Source organism: Diceros bicornis, chromosome 6 (assembly GCF_020826845.1).
Source record: "Diceros bicornis minor isolate mBicDic1 chromosome 6, mDicBic1.mat.cur, whole genome shotgun sequence".
Taxonomy (NCBI): Eukaryota; Metazoa; Chordata; class Mammalia; order Perissodactyla; family Rhinocerotidae; genus Diceros; species Diceros bicornis.
In genome coordinates, this window is record NC_080745.1 from 60,228,313 (window position 1) to 60,249,273 (window position 20,961).

At 36.1% G+C, this 20,961-nt stretch overlaps 1 pseudogene; it reads left to right on the forward strand.

The window, feature by feature from the left end:
- Positions 1–735: 735 nt before the first annotated feature.
- LOC131407610 (cytochrome P450 2C21-like) lies at positions 736–17,635 on the forward strand (annotated as a pseudogene).
- The last annotated feature ends 3,326 nt before the right edge of the window (positions 17,636–20,961 follow it).

Here is a 20,961-nt window from a genome sequence, read left to right on the forward strand (position 1 = left end):
TTGGACAATTTCTTATGTGTATTGTTTTTTCCCCTGATCTTGTCTTGGCTCTGGAAGTCTGATATTGAACTCCCTTAGTGTTAAGACTACATTTCATGGAAGAGATTTATCAAATAGAGGGGAAATGTTAAAATGAGAAGGACTGTGGCTGTGTGTGCCTTCTCTGAGGAAAAGATTTTCATGAACTTCCTTCCAATGTACAACTTCTGTCTCTCCTTCTGTTGAGAATTGACTCCTCTTGTTGCTTCTCCTACAATTCACTTACAACACACAAAAGTCATCCCTGTAAATTTAACCTATAACTTGGACTCATCACGATTTATTGGCTGTGTGATCATAGAGCAAGCATTTTGCCTCATGATGTTCAGCATACTCATCAGTAAAATGGGGACGAAACACTTCATTTACAGAGTTATTCTGAGGTTTAGAGGAGCTAATGGATGAAGAAGAGTTTACTAATATGTAAAACCAAGAGTCTTGACAGTAAGATATGAGGCTTGGTTAAGAATGGAGGCAGGTCAAGTAGGGCTCAATGGGAATTCCTGAGGCTGGAACCACTATATCTACATTGCTGCTTAAGCATCAATATCATTTTCTGAGATAAGGACTCTCAGCTAGAATTCATGGCAATGGAAGCTATTCTTTCTCTATTTTTTTGTCCTGATAGGGATTATTTTGAGCAGAGGAGAGAGATGGAAGAAAATCTAGTGTTTCTCCCTCATGATTTTGCGTAACATGGGGATGCGGAAGAAGACTATTGAAGACAGATTCAATAGAAAGCCTTATGTTTGATGGAAGCATTTGAAAAAACCAATGGTGTGTATTTCTTCATGTAATTAATAGTAATAGTTTGGGTAGACAAAATACTATTACAAATAGACTACAGAAAGATATGATGGCTCAAGTATAACAGCAGTTTACCTTTTGCTCATATAGCAGTACTAAGAGGTATAGTGGATAGCACACAGCTTTTTCAGGCACCAGGTAGATAAGGGCTTTGATACCAACGTATGTCTTCCAGTGTCACCCAGGATTCATCTCTTTGCATGGTAGTGGAGGAGCAAAGAACAAGCAAAAGAGCAAATACTGTTTTTAATAGGCCAGGTATGGCGGTGGCACACAAAACTTCTTTCACATTCTGTGGGCTGCAACTCAGTCACAGGGCCACATCTAACGTAAGAGGAGCTGGGAAATGTGCTTATCTGTGTGCACAGGAAGAATACAAGAACATGGATTTTGGTAATCAGCTAGTAGTTTTGGCCACAATAACTTGAAAAACTAAGTAATTTCTCTAGTAACTTCTTGAGAAACATCGCAAACGTTTCACAATACATATATGCTAATTATTATGCTGTGCACCTTAAACTTACACGATGGTGTCTGTCAATTATATCTCAAGCAAACTGAAAAAAAAAAAGCATTGGTGTTTCAGTGAATTCACAACAAATCATTCTCAACACATAGGGCTGCATTACAGCTCACCTGGAGGAAAGTGGGTGTGAGGAAGGGAGCCAAAGTAACACAAATTTGCCGTGTTGGTATGTGTGTATGCACATGCAGGACTGGGAGTGGGTAGAGGAGAAAAGGGTGAGCAGGAGACTTGGCAAAAGGAGTAAGATCAGAGTAATAAGATGTATGTGGTTTTTTAACCTCAATATTTAAATATTTTACAAGAACATTATTAACTTAATACTACTATATGCTATACGGTGAATTGACATTGTGTTTTTAAACGAACAGTGTATTATTGTCCAGTTAGGTTGTTTTTCTCTTTTTTTTGCTGCTGTTAATATGAAATGCATTTATTATGAATTTTTGCATGATTCTGGTTTCTTCCTTAGAATAAGTTTCTGGAAATGGGAGTAGAGTGTTAATGAACATCGTTTGGACTTTTGATGCATATTACCTAGAAATGGGTGGGAGACCTGGCAGAAGAAGGGATAAGACCATGAGGCTTAAACTGTGTATATTGATTTGTAACCTGTGTTTAAATTTAATATACTAAATGAATATTTTCACATGTTTAATACTTAATGTTTATTAAGAGCATTATTTTTTTTATAATTTTATTTATTTATTTTTTCCCCCAAAGCCCCAGTAGATAGTTGTACATCACAGTTGCACATCCTTCTAGTTGCTGTATGTGGGACACGGCCTCAGCATGGCCGGAGAAGCGGTGCGTCGGTGCGCGCCCGGGATCCGAACCCGGTCCGCCAGCAGCAGAGCGCGCGCACTCAACCGCTAAGCCACGGGGCCGGCCCTATCAAGAACATTATTAACAGAATAGTAGAGTATTCCATTATTTTAGATGTATCATAATTTATTTAACCAGTCTTTTATTTTTGGCCAGATAGACTGTTTTCAGTTCTTTGTTGCTATTAATATAAAAATAATGCAATCCATATTAATAATTGCTTATCTCTGACTACTTTCTTAGAATACGATTTTGGAAATGAATTAGTAAGTCAATGAATATTGAGTTTTGATACATATTATCCGGGAAATGATTTTGTGCACTTAATTTATATTTCAAACAGTATTTATTATTGACTGGTCCAACTTTCCCATAGAGAATATGACCTTCTCTCAGCTTCCTGATGTGAGATCACTCAGATTCTTCTTGATTCCACCTAGCTGTGGGGGCCTCAGCTTGGGGTAGCCAATTTCATCACTGCATAACTCTTAAGTGTTGGAAGTTTCTTTTACACACTGAGCAGAACCTTTTTCTGTTATCACGTCTACTTTTTGATCCCTGCTAATATTTTTCTTTTTGGAGTATAGTATTGTGGTGTTTATTATCTTGATTGTACTTGAGGAACTGTCATGGATGTAATGACTGATGAGGTTGGTTATAGTGATGCAGTTTGGGGGTGGGTGGTTCTGGTGGCTTGAATGAGAAATTTAGACCTGATAAAATAGACAATAGATGCTAGAATTGACAGCGAGTAGCAGTGATAACTTGATAAAAATTATATTTGCAAGAAATTATAGAGGAACTGATTGGCTCTAGTGGGTGAGAAAGCGAGGAATCAGAAATGACTTGTTGGAAGTTTGTAACTCTGATCATATTTTTACTGTTTGAAGGAACACTAACAACTCATCTAACTTTACCTTTAGCTACACCACTCTCTAATGTCTGGCTTAATTTACCAAATAAGAAAACGGAGCAAATAGTGATGTTATATCAAGTTATTTTATGTTACTTCTAAGACTTTTTTATTTGTCAAGTAATTCTAACACACCGTTGCTAGGAAGAACACAATAAACAGTCTGAATTTACCACGGACAACTTGATCACTACCATATGGGATGTGTTCAATGTGGGAACAGAGACAACGAGCACCACCCTGAGATATGTACTCCTGCTCTTGCTGAAGCATCCTGAGGTCACAGGTATGATCACAGGTGATGGGCAGGATGAAATTCCTGGTAGAAACTGGCAGACAACAGTAACAACTATCCCACTCTTTACCTGCCTAGACAACGTACAAGACAATTTTTCATCATTAGTACATCTTCCTATCATTGGATGAATTAAATTCAAATTAGATTATAGTACAAAAATAGAATGAAATATTTAAACAGCAGCAGAGATTTGAATGGCAGAGGTCACTGTTCTCCCTGCTATGGTGGAGTCTCCTTGATTTGGGTCGAAACAGATGTGGAAAGCAGAGTTGTATTAGGATCTGGAAAGCATTAGCCTTCCTCTTTCTCTAAAAGATATCGCTTGATATACCTTGTATATGTAGACAAATACATTTCTGTCAAAAGATATTTCTACTCAGATGCATTTGCAATGTAAGGATTGACTCAAGAAAATTACAATCTTTCTCTATCAAAGAGACTTACTCTCTAAATAAAAAAAGTTACAGACATACCTAAGAGATATTGGGGGTTTAGTTTCAGACCACTGCAATAAAGGAAATATCGCAATAAAGTGAATCACAGGAATTTTTTGGTTTCCCAGTGCATATAGAAATTATGTTTACACTATACTGTAGTCTCTTAAGTGTGAAATAGCATTATAACTAAAAAAATGTACATACCTTAATTAAAAAATACTGCATTGCTAAAAAATGCTAACCATCATCTGAGCCTTCAGTGAGTCATAATCCTTTTGCTGGTGGAAGGTCTTGTAAAAAACGCAGTATTTGCAAAGTGTGATACAGCCATGCACAATAAAAAGAGGTATGCCTGAATACACAAATAAAGAATTCTTTTCAAACATACCCTTTTGGGCAAACAATTTTTTTTTCACAAGCATAATTTATTTTGCAAATGCCATCTTTCCATTTTTCCTCCTTTCTTTATCAAGCCCTCAGCTAAGAGGGTATTTCCTTCACTACATATCATGTTTTGTGCTTTGGCCCATTAAAACACTTTTTGTACAATTAAACCTCACAAGGCTCATCTCCATGACATCAGCACCATATTTGTCTACTTTGTTGAAGGTGCTTCTGCCTTCCCATTATAAATAAGACATGCTTTCCAAGTGGTGTGACTTAGAAGCATAGCCTCAAAATTACTTTGCTCATGCACATTATGGAATATGAAGGTGTTGTATTTCTTTCACATGACGCAAACACTTTCAGCCAAATAACTTCACTAACCCTTATAAGACCTATGTTGATTATGACTATAAATAGTATATGACATTTTTCTCCAAATCTTGTATACATTGCAAAAGCACTTTTTTTGTCATATTTCCCTACACTTCCATTTTCATTTTCCATTTGGATTTTTTCTTGCATCATATCCATTTATATTTGCATTTTATGTCGTCCCATCTTCATCCCTTACTGTGCCATTCTACTGAGGATTCTGACTTTTCAAGTTGTTCCTAACCACTTCATATTATCACTCTCTTCTAGATAAAACTCTAGCCTCTCAACCTGAGATGGTGAAGTTTAAAACTTTCCTGAAATTCCTAACCTTTTCTTCTTGATAGCTGTCAAACCAAAAATTTTCACATGCTCCATTACATTCTTCACGTAGTAGATAAATACCATTTGAGCAAAGTAGCAACATAGTATTGGAGAAAATGGGTTATAGACGCTAATGGCAGTGGCTTCAGATTCTGACTCGACTAGTAAGTAGCTTTGTGACCTCAGACTCATGACTGCCTCTCTTAATATCTGGGTCCCTCACCTGTTTAAAGGAGAGATAATAATACTTTCTAATATTCATAAAGTTTTTCTCTCGCAGGAAAATGTTAGTGCTTATTTTAACTAATGAATAGTTCTACTTAAACTACACATTATTAATATGACATACTTTGCAGATATAGGACCTGGGTGTCCTTAAGGAATACATTTACTTTTCAGAACCTGTTTCCTCATTTTTAAGATGCACAAAATGATACCAAACACGTAGAATATTTTGAGAATTATAAAGTAATATAATAGTGAAGCATGCCTAACATATTTTGTATTCTAAACAAATGTTAAGTTATATCTTATTCCTATGTGCTGAGTCGACTAAATATCTTATTCACTTGTCCAACTTATTAAGAATTTACTGCACTGGGTAGTTCTTACCCTCTTGGAACTTACATATTTAAAACAAAACCTGGCAGATACAAAATGGATAACTTACATGGTCTATTGTGAGTCTTCAAGATCTCAGACCTCTGAGTCTATCAAACAAAAGTACACAAAATAGAGAATCAGAGTTGAGAAATGAATTTCATGGTACAATTGTGTTTTATATGTACATACATTTAAGTCGCTAATGAAATTCCAATTTTCCCAGGAAACTGAAATTCTGTGTCTTTTTTCCTTATGAGGGTAGCCATATGTAGTTTTCCTTCTCCCTATCTCCCACCACATGTAACCACAATTCAGAAGATGAAATCAAAAGTCTTTTTCATTTCACAAAAATTCTGATTCCCACCTTGCCAGCAAAAGTCCAGGAAGAGATTGACCTTAGGTTGGCAAACACCAGAGCCCATGCATGCAGGACAGGAGCCATATGCCCTATATGGATGCTGTGGTGCACGAGATCCAGAGATATATTGACCTCGTCCCCAACAGTCTGCCCCATGCAGTGACTCGGGACATTAGGTTCAGAGAATACCTTATTCCCAAGTTGAGAGATATTTTGTCTATACTCCTCCTTAGGAATCTTAGGTTATCAACTATCACGGTAGTAAAAATACTACTTTCCAGTGTATGTTTTGTTACTCTTACCCTTAACCAGTATCCTATACTCTCCTTACCTTCCCAGCTATCTGTTTCACTTATTTGTCAAAAGTCCAATCCTACAGTCTCCTTCCTCCCTATCTGACCTTGAGCTACTGGTCCCTTCTGGAAAGGACCACACAGCCCAGCAGGTTGGTATTATTATCACCAACCCCAGATGTATCCTCAGTCCTACCCAACAATCCTGTTTTACAACCTAACTCAACTTGCTCCACCATGTGTTTTCATACACACATATATATTATGAAATGATTAGCACGAAGGGTTAATTAACATATTCATCACCTCATAAAATTTTTTGTGGTGAGAATATTTAATATTTACTCTCAGCAAATTTCAAGTATATAGTATGGTATTGTTAATTACAGGCACCACGCTGTATATTAGATCTTCCCCATTTTATAACAAGAAGTTTGCATCCTTCGGCCAACATCTCCTTATTTCCCCCAACCACAGGCCCCAGCAATGACCATTCTACTCTTTACTTCTATGAGTTCAGCTTTTTAAAAATTCCACATATTTGTGTTTCTCTGTATGACTTATTTCACTTATCAAAATGCTCTCAATTTTCATCCATGATGTTGTAAATGGCAAGATTTCCTTCTTTTTTATGGCTGTAGGATATTTCGTTGTGTATACATACGCTATATTTTCTTTATCTATATACCTCTTGATGGACTCTTAAGTTGCCTCGATTTTTTGGCTTTTGTGAATAATGCTGCCAAACATGGAAGTGCAGGTATCAGTTTGAGACACTGACCTTGTTTCCTTGAATATATGCCCAGAAGTAGAATTGCTAGATCATATAGTACTTCTATTTTTAACTTTTTGAGGAACCTCCCTACTGTTATCCATACTGGCTGCGCTAATTTACATTCTTACCAATAGTGCACAAGGGTTCTCTTTTCTCCACATCTTTGCCAGTACTGATTATTTCTTGTCTCTTTGATAATAGCCAATCTAAGTGGTGTGACATGATATCTCAATGTGGTTTTGATTTGCCTTTCTCTGATGATTAGTGATGTTGAGCACCTTTTCATGTACCTGTTGACCATCTGTATGTCTTGTTTAGAAAAATATCTATTCAGATACTCTGTCCATTTTTTAATCTTTTTTTTTCCTATTGAGTTGTATGATTTCTTTATATATTTTGGATATTAACCCCTTACCAGATATATAATTTGTGAATATCTTCTCCCATTTGGTAGATGGCCTTTTCAATTTGTTGATGTTTTCCTTTGCTGTGAAGAAACTTTTTAGTTTGGTAAAGTCTAATGTTTATTTTTGCTTTTATTGCCTTGCTTTTGGTGTCATATCCAAAAATCATCACAAAAACCAATGCCAAGGAGCTTACCACCTAGGTTTTCATCTAGGACTTTTGTTGTTTCTGGTCTTACATTCAAGTCTTTAATCCATTTTGAGTTCATATTTGTGTGTGGTGTAAGATAGTGGTCCAGTCTCATTCTTTTGCATGTGGTTGTCCAGTTTTCCCAACACCATTTATTGAAGAGATTGTCCTTTTCCAATTGTATATCCTCGACTCCTTTGTCATAAATTAATTGACCATGCATATGTGGGTTAATTTCTGGGCTGTCTGTTCTGTTCCATTGATTTATGTCTGTTTTTATGCCAATACCATACTGTTTTAATGACTATAGCTTTGAAACATAGTTTGAATACAGGAAGGGTGATGGCTCCAGGTTTGTTCTTCTTTATCAAGAGTGCTTTGGCAATTCGGAGGCTTTTATGGTTCCATACATATTTTAGCATTGTTTGTTCTCTTTCTGTGAAAAATGCCATTGGAATCTTGATAGGGGTTGCATTGAATTGATAGATGGCTTTCAATGGTATGGACATTGTATCAATGTTAATTTTTTCAGTCCATGAGCACAGAATATATTTCCATTTATTTGTGTCTTCTTCTATTTCTTTCATCAATGTATTATAGTTTTTGGTGTACAGATTTTTCACCTCCTTGGTTAGATTTATTCCTAGGTATTTTGTTCTTTTTGATGCCACTGTAAGTGGAATTGTCTTCTTAGTTTCTCTTTCTGATAGTTTGTTGTTAGTGTGTAGAAATGCAACAGACTTTGGTATATTGACTTTGGATCCTGCAACTTTGCTGAAATTGTTTATTAGTTCTAACTGTTTTGGTGGAATCTTTAGGGTTTTCTATCTATAATATCATGCTATGTGCAGATAGTGACAGCTTTATTTCTTCCTTTCTTAGTTGGATGTCTTTCATTTCTTTTTCTTGTTAAATTGTTCTGCCTAGGAATTCCAATACTTTGTTGAGTAAAAGTGATGAGAGTGGGCATCCTTGTCTTGTTCCTGATCTTAGAGGAAAAGCTTTCAGCTTTTCACCCTTGAGTATGATGTTAGCTGTGGGCTTGTCATACATGGCCTTTATTAGGTTAAGGTACATTTCCTCTATACTCACTTTGATGAGAGTTTTTTCATGAATGAATGTTGAATTTTTGTCAAATGCTTTTTCTACATCTATTGAGATGATCATATAATTGTTATCCTTCATTTTGTTTATGTGGTGTATCACATTGATTGATTACTGGATGTTGAAACATCCTTGCATCACTGGAATAAATCCCACTTGATCATGGTGTATGATTCTGTTAATATATTATTCAATCTAGTTTGCTAATGTTTTGTTGAGGATTTTTGCATCTATGTTCATCAAGGATATTGGCCTCTCATTTTCTTTTCTTGCAGTTTTTGTATCAGAGTATTGCTGCCCTCCTGAAATGGGTTTGGAAGTGTTCTCTCCTATCCTATTTTTCGGAAGAGTTTGAGAAGAATTAGTATTACTTTTCTTTGAATGCTTTGTAGACTCCACCAGTGAAGCCGTCTGGTCCCGAACTTTTGTTTTTTGGGAGGTTTTTGACTACTGATTCAATCTCCCTCTTAGTAATCAGTCTGTTCAGATTTTCGACTTCTTCATCAGTCTTAGTATGTTGTTTCTAGGGATATATCCATTATTTCTAGGTTGTTCAATTTGTTGGTGTATAATTATTCATAGTTGTCTCTCATGATCCTTTTTATTTCAGTGATATCAGTTGTAATATCTCCTCTTTCATTTCTAATTTTACTGTTTGAGTCCTCTCTCTTTTTTTCTTCATGAGCCTAGCTAAAGGTTTGTCAATTTTGTTTATCTCTTCAAAAACTTAGCTCTTAGTTTCATTGATGTCTTCTATTGTCTTTTAGTCTCTATTTCATTTATTTCTGCTCTGATTTTTGTTATTTCCTACCTTATACTAACTTTGGGCTTCCTTTGTTCTTTTTCTAGTTCCTCGAAGTGTAAAGTTAGGTTCATTATTTGAGATCTTTGTTGTTCTTGATATAGGCATTTATTGCTATGAACTTCGCTCTTAGAACTGCCTTTCTGCATCCCATAAGTTTTAGTATGCTGTATTTCCATTTTCATATGTCTCAAAGTATTTTTCATTTCTCTTTTGATTTCTTCTTTGAGTCATTAGTTGTTCAGTAGCTTGCTGTTTAATCTCCACATATTTGTGAATTTTCCAGTTTTCTTCTTGTAATTGATTTCTAGGCTCATACCATTGTGATCAGAAAAGATGCTTGATATGATTTCCATCTTAAATTTACTAATGCTTCTTTTGTGCACTAACATATTATCTATCCCAGAGAATGTTCCCTGTGTGCTTGAGAAGAATATGTACTTTGTTGCTTTTGGATGAAATGTTCTGTGTATGTCTGATAAATGCCTTCTGCTTTTTAAAATGGAATGTTTAGTTCATTATAATTTAATATAGTGGCTATGCCTACAATTCTATCATTTGTTTCTTGTTCATCTACTCAGTTTATATTCCATTCTTCCCCATTTCCTGCCTTCTTCTTGATTAATTGTATTTTTAAAGAATTGTTTTCTGTTTGTCCCTCTGTTTTATATTCTTCTGTTTCCTTGTTCCTGCTTTCTTCTGGAAAACTAGAATCTTTTAAGATTATAAATTTCTACTGTAAACTATGTATTTTTTTAGTCGTTCCTCTTGAGATTACAATATGTATCCTTAAATTTTTGTAGTCTTCTGAAAATTAGTACTGTAAAATTTTGTTTAAAGTACAAGAACATTTGCAGTGTATACAAATATTGAATCATTATTTTGTACACCTGAGACTAATATAATGTTATATGTCAATTATACCTCAATAAAAAATACGAGAACATTGCAACCATTTATGGCTATTTAATCCTCTCTTCTACCTTTATGCTATAGTTATCACATATATAATATTTATGTATATTATAATCCTACCATCCCTGTTATTATTTTTGCTTTAAACCAGGGTTGGCAAACTTTTCCGTAAACGGCTTAATAGTAAATATTTAGACTTTGTGTGCCATATACTCTCTGTTGTGGTTACTGACCTCTGCCATTGTAGCATGAAAGCAACCATAGATAACATATAAACAGATTGGCATGGATGTGTTCCAATAAAGCTTTATTTACGAAAACTGGTGGAAGTCTGGATATAGAATAATGAGTTGAATGGTTTAAATTTTATTTTTCTTTTTAGCATTAAAAAATTTCATTTTACTATTTTCTGATTTCCATTGTTTCTGATGAATTTAAACTATTATTCCCCTGTAGGTATTGTGCCATTTTTCTCCGACTACTTTCAAATTTTTTCTTTATCTTTGACTTATTTTTAATTACAAAATGTTTGTGTGGCTTTGTTTTTATTTATTCTGCTTATCTTTGCCTAAATTTGAAGAATTTTTTTCCATTATTTCCTCAAATATTTTTTGCCTGCTCGCTTCTCTCTTTTTGACCCTGCAGTCAATTTATGGTATTGTTACATGGGTTCCTGATATCCTGTATATTTAAAAAAATTTTTTTCTTCTATTTAGACTGGAAAATTTCTATTGACTTATCTTTAAATTCACCAAGTCTTTCTTTTGTTATATTCAAACTGCTGTAAAGCCCATCTAACAATTTCATCAATCGGAAATTTCAGTTTTAGAATTTTCATTTGGTTCTTTTCATAACTTCTATTTTGATTATAACATCAACATTTTAATTAATGTTGAGATTATTTTTCTTTATTTCCTTGACTACAGTTATATTACATCTTTCAAAATTCTTGTCTGTTTATTTTATTATCACTGTTAGTGTTAATATACAGTTTCTCTTGAATATGGGTCATATTTTCCGTGTGCGTGTGTGTGTGTGTGTATGTTTGTCTAATAATTTTGGAATGTATCCGAGACAGTTTGAATGATATATTGTAGGGACTCTTGATTCCGTATGTTTCTTTCAAGAACACTGAGTTTTGTTTATTTTCTTGTTTCAGCAGGCAGTTAACTGGGCTGGCCACAAACTCAAAACTCTGAATTTTCTGTTTCATTCTTTTAACCTTAGGTTATTTGGAGTTTAGTCCACACATGCCTAATTCAAGGATTATCCAGGGATTTGGGAGATTTCATAGAGAATTTAGAGTTTCCCCCTCTGGCTGTTTCTTTTCTGGGAATTATTCCCTTTCTTTTCAGCTTCTGTTCAGTTGATGGACCTGAATGTTGTCACTGGTTTGAAGAATCAGTGAGATTTCTGGCTTAAAACTAAGTTTTAGTCACCTAATATTTTGCTGCGTGAGACCTGTCCTCAACACAACATCATAAAAATGGAAAACTCACCTAGCACCTTTTGCTTTTTTCAAGTGTTTTCTATACTTCAGTACCTTCATGATTCTGGCCACCCCTCAGAATGTGTGTATGTGTGTGTGTGTTTGTGCGTGTGTGTGTGTATGTTTATTCCACAGGTTATAGTTATTGTCTGTTGGAAAATTCTGCCAATAGGAGCTTCTTAGCCATTACTCTAATGATATGTTCGCCAACCTTTTCTTTTGCAGTCTCTAATGCTTTTAATGCCATCTGGTAAAATTTTCACTTCTAGAATTTCTATTCTTATAGTTTTAATTTCTCTGCTGATATTTCCCATCTATTCCTTTATTATTCATAATTGTTCTTTTAAGTACTTGGATATACTCATACTATGAAGTTCTTGTGTGATTCTAACATCTAGAATATTATATGGTCTGCATCTATTGACTACTTTTTTCTTTAGTCATGGATTACATTTCTTTCTTTTCCACGTTTGATAATTTTTTATTATATGCTGAAATTTTTGAGTGATACCTGTGAGAAGTCTGGATTATGCTGTCTTCCTTCAAAGGGCATTGACTTTTATTTTTTCAGGCAGCTAAGTTACTGACAGATGTTTTCCAGTCTGTTAGACTTACTATAATTCCTTGTCATTGTGGATTAATTTCAATTTTGAATATAGTCTTTGGGTGTGGCCCTTAGTTCAAGTGGGTTTCTTAGTCCAACAATTTAGAATTCTGGGAGTCACCACTGAAAGTCTGAGGTGTTGAGAAAGTTCTTTCCACTGTAGCTGGGTTGGAGCTTCATCTTCTCTATCACTGCATGACATCTGGCATCCACCTTCAGTTCTCAACTCTGCAGCAGTCGTGCTCTCACAGGCTTTATGGAGTTTCCTCCTGTATATGGGCCACCCCATCCACAACCATGGACTTACAGAGAATAGTCTTGTATACTTCTGAGATCCTGCCTATTTGTAGATTTCTTACTTCTGTATCCTTCCTCATGAATTCTAGGCAACAAATTTTGATCTCTGTCTCTTTAGCTCAGAAGAGCACCACTTTGCTTGGCACTAACCTCCCTTCAGTCTAGGAGGAAAGTGTTCTCAGGTAGAAATTCAGAGTAACTGTAGGGCCTACCTAATTTTCTTTAGTAAAGTATCACAATCTTGGATTACCTCTTGTTCAACACTGGGAAACTGTTACTTCATGTATTTTTTCTGAATTTATATTTGTTTTAGTTGTGAGTGTAAACTCAAAGCAGTTACTCTCTTATAGGCCAAACTAGGTGGTCCCATCAGCCAAGAGAAGTGTTTTATCAAAAATTAACTTTATATAGAAGCCTGTTCTAGGGCTGACCATACTATCTTCCTATACTTCATGCTCAGGATGTGTCTCTAAGGCCACCCAGGGCAGAAAATGAATCACAGGAAGAGTTGTGTTATAGGGAAGAGGGTCGGGAAAGACTGAAACTTCAGTTTCTCTTTCATTTGTCCACATGGAAATGACAGTCTATGCATTTGATCCATGACCTTTCTGGAATGAGAACTACATCATATATTTGGGAAGGCTATACAGTATACCAGAAAGCATTCAGACAGATGTGCAATTGAACCTTGTTTCTGCTATGTAATAAATGTATGACTTTTATTGATATCCCAAGATACTGTGAATGAAATCGTTATTGTCATAACAGTAACAAAATTTCTCTTTATTGAGCATTTTAGCATGTGATAAGCTTTTCGTAAATAGTATTTTATATATCTCGTTTAACGTTTACAATAAACTAATGCAACTGTATTGTTTACATTTTACTAGGATGAAAATGAGGCATGGAAATGTTTAAAAACTCTCCTGTGGTCATAGAGAGAAAGATTCAATTGATTCTGAAAACTAAACTCCAAATCATTATGTTACACTATATCTCTGAGTTTAGGAAAATCCTACTAGAAACCAGAAATGTTCCTTAATTTCCACAAGAATATGCAACAATTCGATTGAAAAAATATAGCATAAGGAGGGGATACTTACCACTTTCTCATCCTGATGGGAAAGTGAAGGGTTTTCAAGAACGTGACCTCTCAGCTAGAGTTTTGAAAAAGACCTCAAACTTGGTTCCAAAGAAATGAGCTGGATTTTCAGTGACATAAGCACTTTTAGACAATGCTACTATTTATTTGTCAATAACAATGCACTCTAAGCAGTTCCCTTAATTTTTTGAAAAGCGAGCACTGGTGTTGGGCTACAAACTGAAGAAGATGGCTTTGGAGTCCACGAACAGTGCCCTGGACTGGCATTATATGATTTAAGACCTATTAAGCTTGGTCATTAATTTGTTCTGTGACATAGAGTAAATAAATTATACTTTTTGTGTCTCAATCTCCTCATCTATAAAGCAAAAGGATTAGACGAAGGACTTTTTTTTTCAAGCTCCATGACATTTATAAGCCAGTTTATCTGTTTCTCTTTGTATCAGAGCACAACAATATTAACATCTCTGACTTCTGTCCTGCATGATGACAAAGAGTTTCCCAACCCAGATCAGTTTGATCCTGGCCACTTCCCGGATGAAAGTGGCAAATTTAAGAAGAAGGACTACTTCATGGCTTTTTCAGCAGGCAAGCAAGCTTCATTTTTATGTGTACATCAGGGGTGACGTGAGATGAGAAAGAGCTTTGCATGGAGGCTACTCTGGGCTGAATGAATTGTCATTTGTATGAGGCTAGAGGCACCACTCCCAAAGTCCATGTTATTTCTCATTGGATTGGAGGCTGCACTCACTAAGTTTGCCCCATAACCCATCACTGAGATTCTTAAGAGCTCCTTCTGGAAGTCTAATTCTGCTAAGACTTTTTTCACCTGCCCTGAAAAGCCAGTTCTCTCAATAAACCTCACTGAGGACCTCATATGCAGCAGCCCCATGGTCAGATCCAGGGATACAAATGTGAATCAGAAACAGATAATCTCTCTAAGACAGGGTAAGGCAACTTAACATGTAGTGAGACTCTTGAGTGGCAAATGCTCTTCGAGGGGCCTCTGTGGGAGCCCACAGAGAGGAGCTCCGGACTCTTGCCTTTTTGGGGGGTAGGGACAGAGAGCAGAGTAGTTGGAGGGAAGGCAAATTTTTCTGCAGGAAGTAGCATTTGAGTATCTTCCTTCAATTTGTCAGGATCATGGAACAAAATAGTTGGCACACTCAAAAGAAGGTATATGAAAGTGAGTTTAATGCAGAGACTGTTTTCAGAGGTTTGGGTAGGACTAAGAGAAGTAACAAGGTATGGTGAACAACTCATGGACTAGCATCAGCAGAAAGATGTTACCATCCCAGTCGGAAGGCACGAGGGAAGGGGGATGTTACTGGAACCCAAACAGACCTTTAGCAAGGACAGAGTGGATGCCTCAACAGCAGATGCGTCCATAGGTAGAGGAACACAGCCAGTGTCTAAACATGGTCTGGCAGAGAGGGACTGAGGGAATAAATACTCTGACCTTTTCAATATCTAATCCTCTGAATTTATTCAGACCCTAAAATGGAGCTAATCTGGGTTTGTAAAGTCCATAGAAACCAGCTTAGGGAACACCGAATAGACATAAAAGACAAACAAACAGAATGGATCTGGAAGGAGGGAGAGATGGAGAGTATTCAGCAAGCTCCAAAGGAGAAACAGGGGAAAAAGTAAAGTGTGAAGGGCCTTTCCTACTGAAGTAAGTGAAACAGGGACAAAAATAGGAGATTTGCTCCTGATTGAATATCTAAGAAAATAGGTATTGAGCAACCCTTGGTGTTATGGTCCTAAGATTATGTTTAGTGTCTAGAGATGATCTCAAAGCAAGACACTGCTGTACTACCCTTGGTCTTTCTTCCTGTATTTTGGGGCCACTATTGCAGAATGAGCCAGCTCCAGATTTCTATTCATTTCACAGTGCTCACAAGGCCTGCTTTTGTCTTGATGCTGTGGGAATCATTATAAGCTCTAAGGCCTTACCTTCAGATTTTATACTCCAATCTGTGAGACAGATGAATAATTATAATTTCATGTGAAATGAGCTCTATTAGAAACATTAATGAGTGTTGTGGAGAACAGATAAGGGAGAGAATTGTATACCCTGAGCACATGAGGAAGTTTGCATAGAATAAATGACATCTGAGATCATTCTAGAAGCCTATGGAGAATATCAGCCGGCAGAGCAGAGAGGAAGACTATTTCAGTTGAGGAATGAGTAGAATCTCAGGTAACATTTGAAATTACCAGTCTGTTTGGGGAGTAGTGAATAGTTAGTAATGCTTGTGGCTATTGTGTGATATGTCTTTTTATACTTGGCCATGGTAAGTTCTCGAAATTTTTTTAAAGCAGGGACATGACAAGATTAAGATTGTCCTTTAGAATCCAGATTAAGAGAGATAAATCTATTGTTGAGCCTTGGGAGGGAGATGGAAAAGTACAGCGTGTGTCTCATGCCAATTGGGATAGGTGAGAGCGTGTGCGTGTCTGTGTGTTTGTGTAGAAAGACGTCACTGGCTAGCCTCAGCAAAGTGATTCCAATGTGAGTGTACACAATAGATTTTTCCATGTAGCATGCACACAGAAATATGTGCTGAGGAAATGAAGGAAACCAGGTTTGGATGTAGGTGGAAGAAGTCATAGGTTAATTAGTCATTTATTAATGTATTTCTTTCTTCATTCCACATTTATTTAAGCCTCCCTGTGTGCTAACTCATAAACAGAATTAAATGAATATTTGCTTTATGTGTCATTTTTAGGAAAAAGAGCTTGTGTTGGAGAAGGCCTGGCCTGCATGGAGGTGTTTTTAGTCCTGACCAACATCTTACAGCATTTTACCTTAAAACCTCTGGTTGATCCAAAGACGTTGACACCACCCCAGCTGTCAATGGGATAGGTTCTATACCACCTTTCTACGAGCTCTGCTTCATTCCAGTCTTAAGAAAGGGCAGGCTGCCAGATCTCAGAGCGAGATTCTCTAGCCTCATCTGAACAATCCAGATGCTTTCTGTCCTGTGTGTTAGCCGTTATCCACCTCTCCCTTAACAGCAGAAATGACATTCCTGAGCCCTGTCGCTTCTTTTTTTTTTTTATAATTTTATTTATTTATTTTTCCCCCAAAGCCCCAGTAGATAGTTGTATGTCATAGCTGCACATCCTTCTAGTTGCTGTATGTGGGATGCGGCCTCAGCACGGCTGGAGAAGCGGTGCGTCGGTGCGCACCCGGGATCCGAACCCTGGCTGCCAGCAGCGGAGTGCGCGCACTTAACCGCTAAGCCAAGGGACCGGCCCGAGCCCTGTCTCTTCTAATTTTCCCGACCCTTTACGACTCAATTCAAATTTCCCTGCATGAAATAAAGCTCTCTGTTTTGTCTCCAATAAAATTATTTTGTAATATAATTTCTAAATCTTAAGCTACATCTCATCTTCAGTGTATGCAAAATGGAAGGCATCTTACAAATGTCATATTTTGTTTTATTAAAAATTGGAAATTATCCCATGAGTTAAAATAATTAAAAAAAAATATGAAATTCACTCATTTCTTACTCCTATCTAGCTCTCCAGGAAATCATCTCTTGACAATTTGACATGTATACTTTCTGTATTTTCCCTATGGTTATTAAAATATAATTGTGTGTGTGATGTATTTGTTTGCATATGTATGTTTGTATAGGTGTATATATGTATATGTATATACATGTGGGGAGAAAACAGGGGAGGATCTTTCCAGTCAGAGGGAATAACATGAGATTAAGCTTGAATTTGCTAGTCTGTCTAAGCATGTCCTTCCTCTTTTCTCATAGTGGCTAAACATACCCACACACACACACACACACACACACACACACACATACATACACTCACATACACAAACACATACCTGCACACAGACATATTAAGGTAAAGGAGAGGGGAAGAAAATGTGTATGTATGGTTATAGTTGAACACACACATATAGAAACATATGTGTGTGTTTTATGTGTATGTGTGTATATAAAATATATACACATATGTATATATTTACATGTAATATAAATATACACATATATACGTATATATAATATGCTATGATTTGATGGTTACATTTATTTTATATAATAACATATCATAGATAGTTTTACAAGCAGTATGAATAAATGTATCTCATAATACCCTGTTGCATGGTTTTAATAATTTTTTAAATTATTTCCCTATTCAAGGATATTTAGATTATTTTTAAACTTTTGTTAATATAAAAATGCTACAAAGTACATGTATCTTCCATTATTTCTGTACTATTTCTTCAGCATAGTTTCCTAGATGTAAAGTGGCGGCACATATTTGTGCACTTTTGTTTTTCATAGATACTTAAGCATAAATCACTAAAAATTATGTATCTGTTTACTTTTCTATCATAAGTGTAATAGAAACACTATTTGATCAAACCTTTGTATATGCAGAGGATTGGATTCTTTGATAGCTTTAGTAATTTTTAGTTACCTTTTATGAATTTTTCAAGAAGGAAATCCTGTCATCGGCAAAGAATATTTTATTGCAATGATCAGAAATTTACAGAAATAACATTTATATCTATGTATGTCTCTCTCTCTGTCTTACTCATCACACAAACACATACACACGTATATGTACATATATATTTGCTTGTCAGCATGGGAAAATGATAAAAGTTGTGGGGATTTGTGGGGATAAGATAAGACAGGGTATGGGAAATCCATATTGATAAGTCTGATAGTTGATGTGATTTTATCCTTGAGGTGATTACTGATTTGAAATCAGAAGCTGAGAGGCTGAAAGGCTTACTGTAAGATGTCATTTAGTTGCTTTAGATCTTGAAATGAATTTTTGGCAGACTCTCAGGGCTAGAAGGAAAACAAATGGAGATCAGAGCTTGCCAAGTTGGAAAGACCAAGTAAACCCATTGACTTCAGTTGAAGTCTAAAGGTCACAGTGAAGGTCTGCAATTAAGGATTAAGAATAAGCCTGGTCCTTTGCCCATTTTTTAATTGGGTTGTTAGTCTTTTTGTTGTTGAGATGCATGTGTTCTTTATATATTTTGGAGATTACCCCCTTATCAGATGTATGGTTTACAAATATCTTCTCCCAATTGTCAGGTTGTCTTTTCGTTTTGTTGATGGTTTCCTTTGCTGTGCAGAAGCTTTTTAGTTTGATGTAGGTCCATTTGTTTATTTTTTCTATTGTTTCTCTTGCCCGGTCAGACATGATGCTTGAAAATATGTTGCTAAGGCACATGAAAAGATGTTCAACATCATTAACTATCAGGGAAATGCAAATAAAAACTACAATGAGATATCATCTCATGACCATCAGAATGGCTATAATTAACAAGACAGGAAACAACATGTGTTGGAGAGGATGTGGAGAGAAGGGAACTCTCATACACTGCTGGCGGGAGTGCAACCTGGTGCAGCCACTATGGAAAACAGTATGGAGATTCCTCAAAAAGTTAAGGATAGAACTACCATATGATCCAGCTATTCCACTGCTGGGTATTTATCCAAAGAACTTGAAAACACCAATGCGTAGAGACACATGCACCCCTGTGTTCATTGCAGCGTTATTCACAATAGCCAAGACTTGGAAGCAACCTAAGTGCCCATCAAGGGATGAATGGATAAAGAAGATGTGGTATATATACACAATGGAATACTACTCAGCCATAAGAAACGATGAAATCCAACCATTTGTGATAACATGGATGGACATTGAGGGTATTATGCAAAGTGAAATAAGTCAGAGGGAGAAGGTCAACTACCATATGATTTCCCTCATTAAGTAGTAGATAATAACAACAACAAACAAACACATAGAGACAGAGATTGGATTGGTGGTTACCAGAAGGGAAGGGGGGAGGAAGGAGGGCCAAAGGGATAATTCAGCACATGTGTGTGGTGATGGGTTGTAATTAGTATTTGGGTGGTGAACATGATGTAATCTATGCAGAAATAGAAGTATAATGATGTACACCTGAAATTTTTACAATGTTATAAACCAATGTTACTGCAATAAACAACAACAACAAAATAAACCAATCAGAAAGTTCCAGGAAAAAAAAAAAAAGAATAAGCCTGAAGTTGAAGAATCCTTGTGAGACTAGAATCTTGCTTTAAATAAGTTCAATTGCTGGTTACATTACAACTGATCCACCCGCTAAACATTTTCTGCTTGCTGGAAGCATACTTTTGGCTGGAGAAAAGTGATGTCATCCAGAGCCTCAAATTATCATTGCATTATCTGATGGACAGTGTGAGCACACAATACAAAAAAACCCAGCTGACAAAACATGTGAACTTCTCAATAAATATACAAAATTGGTATAGTTCAACACTTGTGTATCATAAACACTCTTGGCAAAAACCCATTTGAGAAAAAAAAATGGGACTTTCTTATTCTGAAAAATGACATCTCCAAAATCCTAGACAATGTTTAAAATAATGGTGAAATATTGAATTCTTTCCCCATAAACTTGTAGAAAGTAAAGATATCCACTCTCATTACTTCTTTTCAATATTAGACTGAAGGGTGTCAGCAAAGTGGTGTAGAGTAATGACTCCTAAAAATTCTCTCTGTTGTAAAACAGTGAGCACATGGACAAAAATTATCAGATCAACTTTTTCATAACTCTGGAAATTAGCCAAAGGCTAATTAATCTACAGAGTGTTTATTCAAGAAAAATAGATAAATCGCGGTAAGAACAGTGAGCTTTGTGGTGTTTTAACTTGCCTTATTCCCTTCCTTTACCTCCCCTATCGTGAGGTAGCTTAGAAATCTACAGCTCATAATCATGGTGAAAAGCTTCTGCCTAAAAGCCACTGGAGGTGGCAGAATGGAGTTGGAGGCCTTTCAAAACCCTATTCCCAGAGAACTGTCATTATCTGACCTGTCTTGCATTTCCCTGGAAGACCCTACATGCAGGATTGTCTTTATTTGGTCTGACTATGAGCTTGCACAGTACAAACAGCCTTTATCCCAGGGGTATTTGTTGAAAACAATTAGAGGCCATTTTTGAAGAGTGTGGATGCCTGAAGCTGTGGATAACAGTTGAGGAAATCAATAGACTAACCAAAAAGCCTAAATGGAAAAGCTAGAGAATGAGACATTTGTAAGCC